Source organism: Trichosurus vulpecula, chromosome 3 (genome assembly GCF_011100635.1).
Source record: "Trichosurus vulpecula isolate mTriVul1 chromosome 3, mTriVul1.pri, whole genome shotgun sequence".
Classification (NCBI taxonomy): Eukaryota; Metazoa; Chordata; class Mammalia; order Diprotodontia; family Phalangeridae; genus Trichosurus; species Trichosurus vulpecula.
The window spans coordinates 179,264,870-179,279,127 of NC_050575.1; the positions used below are offsets into that span (position 1 = coordinate 179,264,870).

Here is a 14,258-nt window from a genome sequence, read left to right on the forward strand (position 1 = left end):
ACCTAGGACAGAAATTTTCACAAAAAAACATTAGGTCAGAGAGGATTAGGTACTATTAATCTATCTAAAGCACTGAAAATCCAAAACTTTGCCACAAGGGTATGGTAACTTGTTCTATATGGTACCTTTTAGGAAGACGTAGTTAGTACTAACAGAGTTAACTCCTCAAGCGCTACTGAGAAAAGTTCACCGGAAGCTCTACTTTATCCATCTATAGAAGGCTATAAAGTCCATAGTTTATTTTCTTCAAAGGGCTCAAAAATTGGAAGATAAAGGTCAACAGGTAGACTCACTTCTGTTGTATGGTAGATGGAAGGTCAGGTTTTCTGCTAACTGTAGAGGAGTGAACATTCTGGAATGTCTACTTGTTCCATGAAAACAACCACCCAGGTGGACACAAATTCCAGATCCAGACCATACATGGGAGTAGGTTGAATACTAGAAGACAACATAAAAGGCAATTAATTACTCAGCATGACCTAGACGTTTCACCTTTTTAAGACAGCCAAACTGCAGCCATTAGCCCAGATTTGTGATTCCGACTTTAGCAACTCATCTGTAATTTACTGTCTCGAGAATTGCCTTGACTGTACTGAGATGTCAAGTGACTTTCTCTGGTCACATAGCTTGTCTGTCATAGGTTTGGATTTGACCTCAGAATTTCGAGCCTCCAAGGCTGTTCTTCTATCCATTGCGTTCTACCACTCTATGCTTGGTGGACAGTAAAGATTTTAATTCTTTTCCTTCTTATATTTTTAAAACTTGTGAAAACTGGATACCATTTGCTTCTAACTTCTAGCAACCTTATTAAATACTTATTTTTATTTACCTCTCTCTGGCACTCAACTCTGGTAGTGTAAATAATTTACATCAGCTGAGGATTCTTCCATACGGCATAGGTAGCACATGGATAGATCAAAGACTCATGATCTATCCCTGAGATGGAGTTGGCAGAGATCTTTAAGGTCACCTAATCCTACTCCCTCATTTTACAGATAAGGAAACTGAGGTACATAGATAATTTGTTCTAGGTCAGATAGTAGTAGAAGAAATTTCATCGATTCAATTGATGATTTAAATGTCTGGGAAGAGTGAAAAGGGCTGAAATCCACAGAAGTATTTCCTCAATTGAATATCGCCCAAACATTGCTTACATTTTCTATTTTACTGATGGGAAAAATAAACAACAAAAAAATCCCAAACCTCTCTGGCAGTTCCAATGGGGTTGGACCATCATTAGTGTTGCAATTCCTTTCTCTTAAATTGTCAGGGCCATCTTACTGCCTTGTTTAAACTAATCTGGGAACTGAGAACAAATTTGCCTTTTCATACATTTGCTGAATCTAGTAGAAAAAACTAGGTTAATTCCTCTTACCTCCTAAAGCACTTTCATGAGTAAAAGCCAAGACAGGTAGACATCCACAGTTACCTTACCTTGGCCAAAATATTCCTTTTACACAAAGCTGTTAATCTAGTACTCTCACAAAAATTTAGCAGGTGTCTAGAGTTCTTTTGGCTAACTGTAACAGGTAGCGATTTGCTTCCCACTTTTAGTTTCTTTTATGTTGGAAGCAGGGATGGGGAAGTGTTGAAGTTAGTGCTACTTTGTGTTTCATTCATGTTCAGGTGCTAGGTATGACTTAAATCTACTGGTGGGGGCCCCAGCCATTCAGCATCAAAGAGACTGAGTCCCCATAAAGTTGCTTAAGACTTACCACCAAGACTGCCTCCAGAGGGAGCTGGAGGCCACGATTAGGATTTGGCTGTGGCCAAAGGCTAAAGTTGCTTGGGGCAGGGAAAGGGAAGAAGAAATGGAACTGAAGGTTGAATTTCTTAATAGTCACCAGTTTCTAGCAGGTAGCAATTCTCATAGCAGAAATTTATTATAATTCAGACTCATCTTACTCATATAATAAGGTAAATTTTAAAAGTTAAGAATTACTTAAGTTAAATTAATAGTAATAAAATCTGTGCGTGTGCTAGAGTGTAAGTAATGGTTGAAATGGTCCAAATGTGGGTGTCCTACATCTGTGGGATATGGGAAACTGTCTGCAATTTATTAATTCTGTCCTTCTCTGTAACTGTTTGCTTGGGGTATAATTCCAAACTGAAACTTGTAAATACTTTTTATTAGTGATAATCCTAAGAAATGTTGTACTCATGAGTTTGAATACAACACAGCAAAACCATTTTCCCTTTTGAGGAGGGGGTGGAAGGGTATTGGTTATGAAATAGGACAGCCTTGGGGTACAGAAGCCACTCTCAAATGGAGGATGTGGGGTTGGGGTTAAAGAGGCATTCTGAGTAGATTTGGACTTAAAGCTAAGGATGTTTGCCAGTGCCTCTTTCTCAGAGGGCTTTAGCCTAAACTACCGATTTCCTGGGAGTAGTAACTGATGGTAATCAGTTTTCCTCCTAAGTCCTGTTACGGCCTAAGGGATATGTAATTTAAAAGAAAATGAAATGGTTAAGATGTAAGAATCAAGACTAAGGTTTCATATATCTGTGAATAGAAAACTTCATATTCCTTACCTGAGTCGTTGGATGCTACTAGGTTTCTTTGGGAAAGACAGTTAACTGCTTCACAGGACACAGCATTCCAATGCCCTCATCAGTTGGCAGAGAGGATATGAATCAGCCTTAGAGAAGGCCAATGCCAATCCCCAAGGGCTCTTTCTTGGTGGCTTTGCCTATTGCTTTTCTTGCTAACTTACTTTTACTGTCCAAGCTGGTTGTTTGGTTAGCTTGTGTCAGGATTTGGCAGTTTGGGAAAGGCCTCCATCTCTTCACCTAATTACTATAACTTTACTCTCTTTATCTATGTCTCCCCACCTCTGTTTATTAAGGAATAGCAATCTTAAAATAATTATGGGGATTCCTTCATGCTGTGCTGAGCCCCTGATGTTCCCTAGATTGCAAAGAGGGAGGTAATATCCCTTGGTGGTGGAGAACTCAGTAGAAATTAAAGATAATTATCTTTAGTGCTGGAAATTGTTTCTGATCCCTCAAGCACAAAAACAGTACTACTGTTGGTTTCCTGTAAGATCAACAATGTGGAGGGTTATACCTTCCTTAAATCATGTTTGCAAGTCATTTCTGAGCTTACCTAGCTTTCAAATTCCATTCCTAAGGCACAATGCCCGCCCCTTACATCTGACTAAAAAACCTCAACTATCCCCCCTCTTCCTACTAGCTCATTGGGCATTATCAATCGTTCCTTAAGGCTGGAAGGGAAGCCTTAACAGCAATTCCTGTGAGAAGGTAGGAAATAGAGGTGTTTTCACTTTCCATGGCTTTAAAGTAGGAAAATAAGGGAGATAAAAAAATTATAAAAAGTTATCATTAGAAACCTTGGGGAAGTAAAAATGTCAGTAAAGAGATTGGGATTTCATAAAAGGGGTAAGGAGGAAAAAAAAACAATTCAATGCCATTTTCTCTGTGCAGCTGTCAGATGAGACTAGCAATTCTGGGAAGAGTGTGTGTGTATATGACAAGGATCTGTGGTCTTAGGACATTTGCAATTATAGCCCATTTCCTCTTTAAACTTTCGGTTATCCCCCCCACCCAACTGTCAAATCAGGGTAGTCCTAGTATAATATTCACACCACATAAACGTTGTAGTCATTCGGTAGGAGGGAGGTTGGTTTTGTTGTAAACATTTTTTGTGGTAGAAATATAAAGATAAAATAGAAATACTGATTGCAGACTGTCAGTGTAAGTAGTTGTTTACAAATTAATACACACTCCATACCAAGACTATAAGTATCCATTTAAAACTGAAATTTTAATGTTTCATTTGGGTTGATCCCTGGGCCAATGTGGTTTTCTAACAATCATCTTAATTGCATAGTTCACCTTTATCTGCTGTACTCTAGCATTTTATCAAACCTGCATTATTTCAAACATACATCTGTAATGTGTATGCATCCACTACGAAGTACGTAGATGTACGGTTACGTACATCCGTGTAATATGTATACACTGACACACTTTTATCCCCACATGGTCAGGGAAAGGCTGATTATGGTGCTATAGTGATTTAGTTCCTAACCATGCTAGGGGATAAAGTGATATATTAGGACTAATAATGCATTTGTTAGGTGTCCTTTATGGAACAAAGAGGGAGTGCTGGCCACTATGAAGGCTTCTTTTATCATTAAGCTGGTGGATCATATCCTCTATGTAATTAATCCAGTTTCTTTTAAAAACAGCCAGATCACTGACAAAGAAAGTCAAAGCCAAAAAGGCACTCAGCACAGCCCTCAATGGATCAAGTTTGGGTTTTAATGTCACTGGCCCTACATAGGATCCATTCCTCACAACGTGTACAGCTTTCAAATACATAAAACAAGAAGCTTGTGATGGATTTCCTACCAATCTGACATCATCTAGTTCCTTTAGTGCATTTCATTGTCAACTTAAGGTTGTTGTTGTGCAAAAGAAATGATGATAAAAAAGAATAAAGTTGGTATTAAAATACGTGCTTCTTTTTTATTTAAAGAAAATTTCTGATGCCCAGAAAGTCAGAGGTATATATTGTTAAACCTGAAAATTTGGTTGAAGGAAACAACAGAGCTAGGTGATAGAAAAATCCATGTTGTTTATTATTTTCCCTTAAAGCATAGCGGAGCTAGCTTACTTGTACGTACAAGGAGTCAGAGTATAAACTCTGGCTGCCTGAACAAAGCAATGAGAAAACTTATATACGTTATTTTAGCAGAGCTAGCAAGCCTGTATGACCTTATTTTTATGACCCCCATGTATGTTTAACCATGATACAAGAAGAGGATTTTCCTTAATGGAATAGATTGTAAATACAACAAATTAGATAGTTGTCAGTGTCAATTGGATTTGCAACCCCAGGATCTCTGTGTTTAATTGGCCATTAATATTCCACAACATAGTATATGCCCATAAAATATTAAGATAAGGAAAAGTCACATAATTCAAGGTAGTGTCTTTGGTCAAGGTTTTCACCCTTAATGGCCATGGACAGAGCAAGGAATGCTCCATCTGGATTTTGTTGATATAAGATAGAGCTATCTCTGAGCTTACTCAGAGAACAAAGAGACTGTTAGGATCAGGCTTTTCTTCTGATTAAGTAGTTCAGGCCCTGAGTCTTATTGAAATTACAAAAATGATATAAAATAGTATAATATTTTCCACAATATTAATTAAAAAAGAATCCAAAAATTACTTTACCACTAATCTGGATTGAAGATAAGCCCGAAGTTTCCCTAAGAATGTACTTAAGAAGGTACTTAATCACTTTCTCAAACACGATGTTTCTACTAAATGCCCCCAAATACTGAACTAATAAACTTTACTATCACCTATATTGATCCAATACAATCTCCAAATTTCTAGGGTATTTATATTACAGTAGCTAACATTCACTTCATGCTGTACTTGCTTTCGAGACTGTTATTCTGGCTACTAACATGGATATACATGAATGAACTAGACCAAGTTTTCAGAATACATGTTACCTGCTATAATGAAAAGTATTATATTACACCCTATACTGACATGACTTGAGATGTTCTGGAATGAGATTTTATTATAGTAAAATACTGGAAGACATAAGAACCACCCATCAAATTAAGTCATTTTAAAACAAATGGCTGGAAGCACAATTAAACATGCCTTAGCTATATAGCCTACCTATTTTTGAGTGAGCTACAAAATCCACTAATGTTCTTTCCTTTGGCTTTTAAAAGTTTTTATTGACATATTTTGCTTTTACATCACATACATTTCCCATTCTATACTCCATTTTACCTCTCAGAGCCATTCCTATAAAGAAGAAAAAGCAGTTTAGCAAAAGTAACCAACATATCAAAAAAGCCTGACATTCTAAGCAGTGTTCCACACTGCTCTCAATCTCTGGGGGAAAAAAGGTGGGGTTACAGTCTCACCTCCTCTTTGGAAGGAAATCAGCATTTATTAAACACTCATGTGCTAGATACTTTTATAAATATCCGTTCCTCACAACAATCTTGTGATTAGATTGTGTAGATGCTATCATTATCCCCATTTTACAGTTAAGGAAATCGAGGGAGGTTAAATGACTTGCCCAGGGTCACATAGCTTGTAAATGTCTGAGCATGGATTTTAACTCGGGACTCTGACACCAGGTACTGTACCACCTAGCTTTTTTTTTTTGTAAATGAATAACATCTACTTACTATGTAGTAGTCATTATATACATGGTTTTGTTTCATTTTGTATCATTTCTATAAGCCTTGCCCCTTTCCCCTATATTTACCATTTTTGACCGAACAGTAATATTTTATTACTCAAATGTTACTATTTGCCTTTGGCTTTTCAAAACCAAATCAATATAAATATGGAGCAAAAGCATAAAAACAAACTTTATCTTTTACTATATTTTATGAAGTGACCTAAATGGATAAAGGTTTCTTTAACAAGTGATAACTCGGAATAATTTCACTAAGTTTCCTTTATAATACAGGATATGCATACACATCCCTAAATGCAAACCACATGTTGCTTTGGACCAAGGACAGAGTTCACTTCAATTTTACAAATTTATGACTGTAGGAATCTTTTGGAATAGTAATTTATGTAGCACATTAAAGTTTACAAAGCACTTTCCTCACAACCCTGATGAGATGGGAATAATCATATCTGTTCTACTTACTTCACATGTGAAGAAACCTGGGCTCAGAAAAATTAAAAGAACCCTCCAAAATGGAGCCAAGTGGAATCAGGATATTCTGACTCAAGACCACTTCCATTTCTATCTCCCATACTGCCTCTCTGGCTTACATAATGGAATACTTGGCCTTCGTTAATTTAAAAAAAAAAAGACCACAAGCAATAGCTAGGCTCACTATAGCTGAAAGATCATGGTAAAGTGGAATCCCTAAAGAGTCACAACTTCTTTACCTTAGCATCCCCAAACAATTTAATGAGTTAATTACTCTCCCTACTCTGGATACCTCTCTATGGTGGTTGCAAGAAAAGACCTAAAACTTGACAGAATTAAAAGGACTGAGGATCACATATAACTAAAAGAAGCCCAAGAATTAAGACACTGAGATATGAGATATTAAGATACGAGAAATATAAAGTTGGAACCTTGTGGCTACCAACACCATAGAGGACAAAGATCCAAGTGTTTCTCCAGGTGACCAAAATTATTTTGCTACTCCTTTTGGCATAACTATCAGGCATTTCTAAACAATGAGAAAGTACATGGTGTTTTCGGGAATGATTCTTCAAGATTTCGAGGGCTTACATATGCAGCCACTTATTTTTTTTTCTCACGGGGACTAGGAACATCATTAACACCTATATATACTACTTGAACGGAGTAACGAAGAAAAAAAAATACTGAACTTGGCTATGAAGAAAGCAGAGGTTCAAATATTGACTCTGACGCATACGTTTCTCATAGGGCTGTTGGGGGCAGGGTCAGATGTAGGCAAAACTGAGGAATTTGCAGGATACTTAAGTGTACCTCAAGGAGAAACTCAAGACTGTTCTCTATCCTGGCCTGCTGGATTTCTCCCAAAGTAAAAATTTGATTTCCGGTCTGTCATCAAAATACAACATTCCTGTGTCCAATTTCCTACAAGGTGAAAGGGGTAACCTGTATTATGATGCCCATTTTACGGGTGGGGAAACAGAGGCTCCAAGAGCCGGATTTGGGGAGAGGTGCTTTCTGGACATTCCCATCACCCCTAGATTGGAGCTACCTTCCTGTTTTCTTCTCTAGTTTCACTTAGCGGTCCACCCACAAACAGCTTCCCTCAGTGGAGGACGACACCAGAGAAGCCGCCCTGATCTCTCCACCCAACTTGAAGCCCGAATCGGCTAACGCGGTTGCTCGCCGCAGCATGCACCCTGCCTTCTACGCGCAGGCGCGTAGGGGCCAGCCCACGACTTATTTCACAGTTCCCAATCAGCCCTGCTCCCGCCTCCCTACGGAGGCTTTTCAAATCACAAGAGCACCAAAAAAGTCACCCCCTCCCCCTTCCGCACCCCTCCTGCGTGCGCGCCCCTCGCCTCCTGCGTCACCCGGGAGGCGCGCGCCCGAGCTGCCGCCGCCGCCGCCGAATATCCAACAAGGAGCGAGCCCAGTGGCCGCCGTCCTCGCCAGCGGAGTCGCCGCCGCAGTCCCCTTTCGTGCCCCTGTCGTTGGGCGTTTGAGCAAGACTGGTTTCGGTTCTCCCCGAGGTAAGCGACAGCCACAGTGGGGTCTCCTCGGCCCGATCCCTTCCTCTCACCTCCCTCTTACCCCCCCGCGGCGAGGCCTCTCCGGCTCCCCTCACGCACCCGTCCGTCCAGTCAGGGGTCCCTGCGGAGCGTCAGGACGTTACGGCAGGAGGGGGGGAGAGGAGGAGGAGGAGGCGACGGCGACGGCGACGGCGGCGGCAACGGCCGCAACGGCCGCCGGCGGCAGTGACTGCAGCGTAAATACGGCGTGAGACGAAGCCGGCTGCCGCGTGCGTCAGGCCATTCCCACGCCCTCCCCCTCGCCTCGCGCCTCAGCCCCCATGGGGGGGGAGGGGTAGGATAGGGGGGAGGTGGGGGAGGGGAGGAAGGGGACTGGGACGTGCTGCAAAAAGTGGCCTGGGTAGGGGGGTTGGGGGAGCTTGGTGGCGTCCCCGCCAGCCCTCCCCGCCGCCTCCTCCTTCGGCTTCCCGGGGCTGGCGGGCGGCGCGTGCATGCCGGCCTGCTCCTCTCCTTCCTGGAGAGCGCAGTCTCCCGTAGCCTCCTCCCTCGTCCCGCTCGCCTGTTCCCTCCTCAGGAGCTCCTCCTCCCCCGGTTGCATGCATCATGCAGGCCTCCGCTCCGCATCCGCATGCCCCGTGAATAGCTCCCTGCGGCGCCCTTTTGGTTCTCTCCATTATATGCCTGGAGCTGGCTCCCCCCTCCTTCCCCGCCCGCCCGCCACCGCGCGGCCTCCCAGCAGTTGCATGTACCGTGTCCAGGTTGATCCGAAGCCCTCCCCGCCCCGGGTGGTGCTGCCTGCAAGATCCCGCTCCCCCCGCCCCAGTGGAAGTCCCCCGAGCTGGGTCTGCGGGCTCCGCCTGGCTGCCTGGCCTGGCTCTTCCCGAGCAGGCCGGCCCGGGTGGCTGGGAGGAGGAGGAGGAGGCGGCAGAAGGAAGGAGGGGGCCCCCGCGCCGCGCTGGACGGGGCTGGGCGTTGTGCCCTTCTCTGCGACGCCGTTGGGAGGCGGCGTTTCTGCCCTCCCAGCTCGGTGTCGGGGCTGCTCGCCGGAGCCCCCGCCCCGCCCGGCCCCTGCTGGCGTGTGCTCCTCCCGGGCCCCCAGGCGCTGCTATCCGAGGCTACTGGGCGACTGATTCATCGACGCTCCAGAAACTAACCCGACTTGGCCACGCACGGCCCCCAGCCTTAACCCCCACGAGCTCCTCTATTGACTGAGGAAAGTCTTTTTTCAGACACTCCCCCCCTTCCACCATACACGTATGGCGAAACACTGCAGTCCTTGCTGAACAGCTTTATGCTGCCTTGTAAAAGGAAAACAAGTACTTTTTGGGGGGAGTGGGGGATCAGAAGTGTTGTAAAATCAGTATTAAAGTATCTCATGAACACGAAAAATAACTTTAGAAAAATCTTAATATGCTAGAATCCCTGTGACTGCACAGTTGGTGCAAGATTTGGATTATTTGAAGGGGGTGTCTTTGGTATTACACAGTACTGTATAACGCACAGCACTGTTGTCCATACAGTTAAGGTCCCAAATCAGTCTCTCTGAATTAAGATACTCGTCCTTTACTTAGCCAGATTCTTGAACGACTGAACTTCACTGTGCAGACCTACTAGCTTTGTGGGTAAACTATGAGGGGGAAAGTTCATATGATCATTTCTAGGTCTTTTCCCCCTTCATTTAGGAAAAAAATGCAAATTGCAGTAATATTCTTGGGCATTCTGAGTTGGAGCTGTGTCACAAGGGTGGGTGATGAGAGATTTTTTTATCTTTTTGCGGACATGAGACTAGTGGTGCCCTAAAAGTGTGTGCAAAATCAGTTCTTATGGAGAGCGTTAGATTTGATGAACTTAAGCAATGTTTTTGCTTTACAAAGAACTGAATGCATTTAGCAAAGTGAGTGAGCAAACCAACCAACCGTAGGTGTGCTCAAGTGGGAACTTGTCCATGTAACTTATGTGGGTGTAGAGTATCTGTGTAAAAATGAGAAGCTCATCTATGTATTTCTTTTCTGGTTGCTGAGATGTGGGGGAGTACATACCTCTGTGGGTGAAGCTGATGTTTTAAAAATAGTTTTAAAAGGAACAAAGTATTGGTTGATGATACAGCTGTGTGTGAACGATCCATCTTTAGCTGCAGTATTATATTTAGCTGACTAGTAAAATTTAACTATAAATCTAATTGATAGTGCCTGTTAGTTTAAAGATTAAGGAATTAATTTTAATGAAATTTCTTGAATAGTTAAAATGGAAAGGAGACTACTGATAAATATTTGTGTTACTAATGTCTTTTGCTCTCACTTTGCATTCATTTTAAAATATATTCCACTTTGTGTAGCCTTCTTTAACAGTTTTTTTTTTAACAAAACACTTTGAACTCTATTTTCACAAAGACATGATATAACAATCAAGGTTTAAAAATTGTGAGGTTAGGTATTATATTTTAAAGAATGCTATCCTGCTCTTTTTGCATTGAAAATAGACCCATTTACAGGAACTGGATTAATATGGACTTGACTGTATTCTGTATAGAAAACATTTTTCATTGATAAGTACATTTTTTGCATTACTTTCCTTTGAAGAAAGATGAATTTTAAATACCAAACAACATGCTCATTTAAAAAAAAAGCATAATGATCCTAGTTGAGGAGGAAATACTGAAATGATTACTGACAAGTCCCCCCCCACCCCAAAATTGTATGCCATCTTTTGGCTTTCAGTACATATGTGTATGGTACACATATTGTGCATGTGTTTTATATATTATTTTTTGGTAAGGATAAGTTCCGCATTGCCTACTCACATAACCATGCTAAGTTTATTTTTTGGATGTCTGTGGGTGTCATATCTTCTATACTGGATTAAAAGCTCCTTGTATACAGGATGGCCTATATTAGCCGTTGAACTAGTAAAAACTTGGTAAGTATCATAAAATTGTTTTATTGTCATAGTTCTTATTTCCCTCTGTTACTTCTTTTAGCAAATTGGCTCCTGAAAAAAATAGTTTTAATTCTCTGAAAATAAACTATATACAACATAGGTTTCAGTTGTACTAGTTCGGTTATCTTTTAAAAAGGGAAGCCGAAATAGGTGGCATGCATAACAAGAGGAATAAAACAGATTTTGATTCATAAGTTTTTTTAGGAAGAAAGCTTGGATAAAATGTTTGTATATATTAGACACACATATATTTAGGACACTTTTGCCAAGTGTATTCATATACTCCCAAAAAGCCTTTCAACAAACTTTAATTTTTACCAGCAAGGTTCTTAAGATGTGCTTTCAGAACAAAAAGACAAGTTTCCATGAACATTTCTTTGTTTTATGTGGCATTTTGTCAAAAAGAGAAATGACTGTGGTATTTCCATAAGAAATGGAAAAGCTAGGCTTTGCATTTTGAGTGTACTGATATAGCACATTAAAGTTGAAACTGTATTTATATTTACCTTGTTTTTATGTACAGACTCTTACGTAAAATGTGGTTGATAGCTTTTTATAATTTCCATTTGGGCATAGACTGAATTCTGTTGTGTTTGAATTTATCACACAGTGTAGATTCTTTGGACCTCACTGAAGGTATGGAAAGTTATGTAGGTACACTGTGGAATCAAGTCATACCTTTTGTAACCTTAGTAACATTTTGCCACGTAGCTAGTTTATTTTTGTAGCCAAGGATAATGTACAAATGACCTGTATTAAATTTACTTGCAATTTTTTTTTCGGAGAGGGAAACGCAAGGCAGTTGGAGTTAATTGACTTGGCTAAGGTCACACAGCTAGTGTGTCAAGTGTCTGAGGTCGGATTTGAGCTCAGGGCTTCATGACTCCAGCACCGGTGCTCTACTCACTGTGCCACCTAGTTGCCCCTTACTTCCAGTTTAATATTAAAGTATTCCAGTTTCTGTTGGAGAAATAAGAATTTTGTTCAGCATTATCTGTTAGTCAAGCAAGATTTGGAAGGCCTTGAATCCCTGGGTAAGGAATTTGGAGTTTATTCAATAATGATGGTCTCCAAACATTTGTTAAGCGCATATTCTGTGCCCAGCCTCTGCTAACTGCTAAGGATGCCAAGAATGGCAAAAACATGGCTCCTGCACTCAAGGAGCTCATTCTAACAAGGAAGACAGTATACAAACATGTATGTTTGAGAAATTTACACTTGAGGATGTGCCCATGACACTAAGAGAGTCAAGTTTCTATTTAAGTTTGACTATTTTAGTGTAACAGCAAGCTCAGAGCTCAGTCTACTTAAGTTTTCTGCAAGTAAATTATTAATAAAGATAAGAAAATTTGAGTGTCTTTAAATGTTTCCAGTTATGAAGAGAGCTAACATTTAAGAAGAAAAGTTAAAATTAAGAAAGAACTAGAACTTGAATCAGTGTAGGATATTTATTTCAGAATTATTAAATGTGATTTTTTTTAAAAACTGTGACATACTTAAAAATAATTGTCTATGTATGTATCTTAAATTCACAAATCTTTGTGTAGTAGCTTTAAGCTGCTTATTATGTAAATGCAAAATTTATTTTAAATGTATACTGTTCATAAAGTAAGCATTTAATACACTTTGGAGTATGAATTTAAAACTGTAAATATAACTAGCTTCAATTTTGCAGCTTCTCTCACAGAATTGTTTGAAAATGGAGTCCATCTTCTGGAGATTCTGGCACAGGCTGGGTCACATGCAACAACTGGAAGATATGCTCATGCACATGTGAACACTTCCCTTCCACTCCATACTGATATTGTATTAGCTTACTGTTTTGTTTGAAATTGAAACGTTAATAAACAATGTATTATGTAAGAGTACTTTTTGGAGCTGTTTATTTATGTAGTTAAACCTTTTACTTTTTTTATTACAGTTTTTCTGCATTCATCACTTTCCTATGGTCCTCTAAAGCAGTCCCCTTATCTTATTAATAACTTGGAAGTAACTTGAGTCTTACTCAAGCTGTTGTTTATATTCCTGGAATTCTTCCCTCTTTTTTTCTCACAGTTCCCTCCCTACCTAAACCTTCCATCTCAGAAGAATACCACATTCTTAAGACATCCACCTATAATTTTTTTCTTGGTACTTTTCCCTAAGAAGCATGGATTTTTTTTTTTTTTGAGAAATGGTACTTTTTTTTTTTCTTTTGGAGAGGGGAAGGCAGGGCAATTGGGGTTAAGTGACTTGCTCAAGGTCACAGCTAGTGTGTTAAGTGTCTGAGGCAGAATTTGAACTCAGGTCCTCTTGACTCCAGGGCCAGTGCTCTACTCACTGCGCCACCTAGCGGGCCCTTAAATGGTACTTTTCTCTGATTAGAAATTTATATAAGTACTGTCTTCATACTTAGTCGATTTCTTGGCTCTGCTTTATATAGGACTAAAGAGAAAAGCACTGTAATTTGCAGTTTGGTGGACCTGTAAATCCCACTTGGTCACCGTGCTCCTTCACCTCATTTATTACCAAACTTGCTTATTTCTGCTTGCTGAATCAGGAGTGTTGGAGGGGCCCTTCTCAGGGAGAGGAGGATTCTAAAAGTTGTGGGGTAGTACAGCGGTCCTCATATTTGCCCTTTCTCTTTATCATTATTTGTGGACCAAGAATTAATAGCCAGCTGAATATCCAACTTAACAAACCTTTTGTAAAGGTATGCACATTCTCCCCCACCCCCACCCAAATGAATTTAGATCAAAAGCTACTGTTATGTCTTTTCTTGTTAGTGCAAAATTTGTACGTAAGTATGATTGCAGTGGCTAAATGGTCTAATCTTTTTGTTTCCTATTCAAAAGGTAGAGTATCAAATACCCTGAGCTAACTCATGAGTACTCAGGTAGAGTTACTTAAAATTTGTCCTTTCTTCCTTTTATATTTTGTTTTTTAGTCATATTTGACTCTTTGTGACTGCATTTGGGGTTTTCTTTGCAGAGTTATTGGAGTGATTTGCCATTTCCTTCTCCAGCTCATTTTATGGATGAGGAAACTGAGACAAAGAGGGTTGAATGAGTTGCCTAGAGTTGCCTAGCTACTAAGTGTCAGAGACCAGAACTCAGGAAGATTGACCATGGGCCCTG

At 40.5% G+C, this 14,258-nt stretch overlaps 1 protein-coding gene across 4 annotated transcripts in view; it reads left to right on the forward strand.

Annotated features, from left to right (window-relative positions):
• The first annotated feature begins 8,041 nt into the window (after nt 1–8,041).
• GMEB2 (glucocorticoid modulatory element binding protein 2) overlaps nt 8,042–14,258 on the forward strand; it is a 56,042-nt gene continuing 49,825 nt past the window's right edge. For 3 of the 4 annotated variants that reach the window (XR_005009862.1, XM_036749180.1, XM_036749182.1), the window contains exon 1: nt 8,073–8,205. The gene's annotated coding sequence lies outside the window, so the exon portion shown is untranslated. Of the gene's footprint in view, nt 8,206–14,258 lie in introns of all 4 variants that reach the window. The other variant, XM_036749181.1, reaches the window with a different exon arrangement.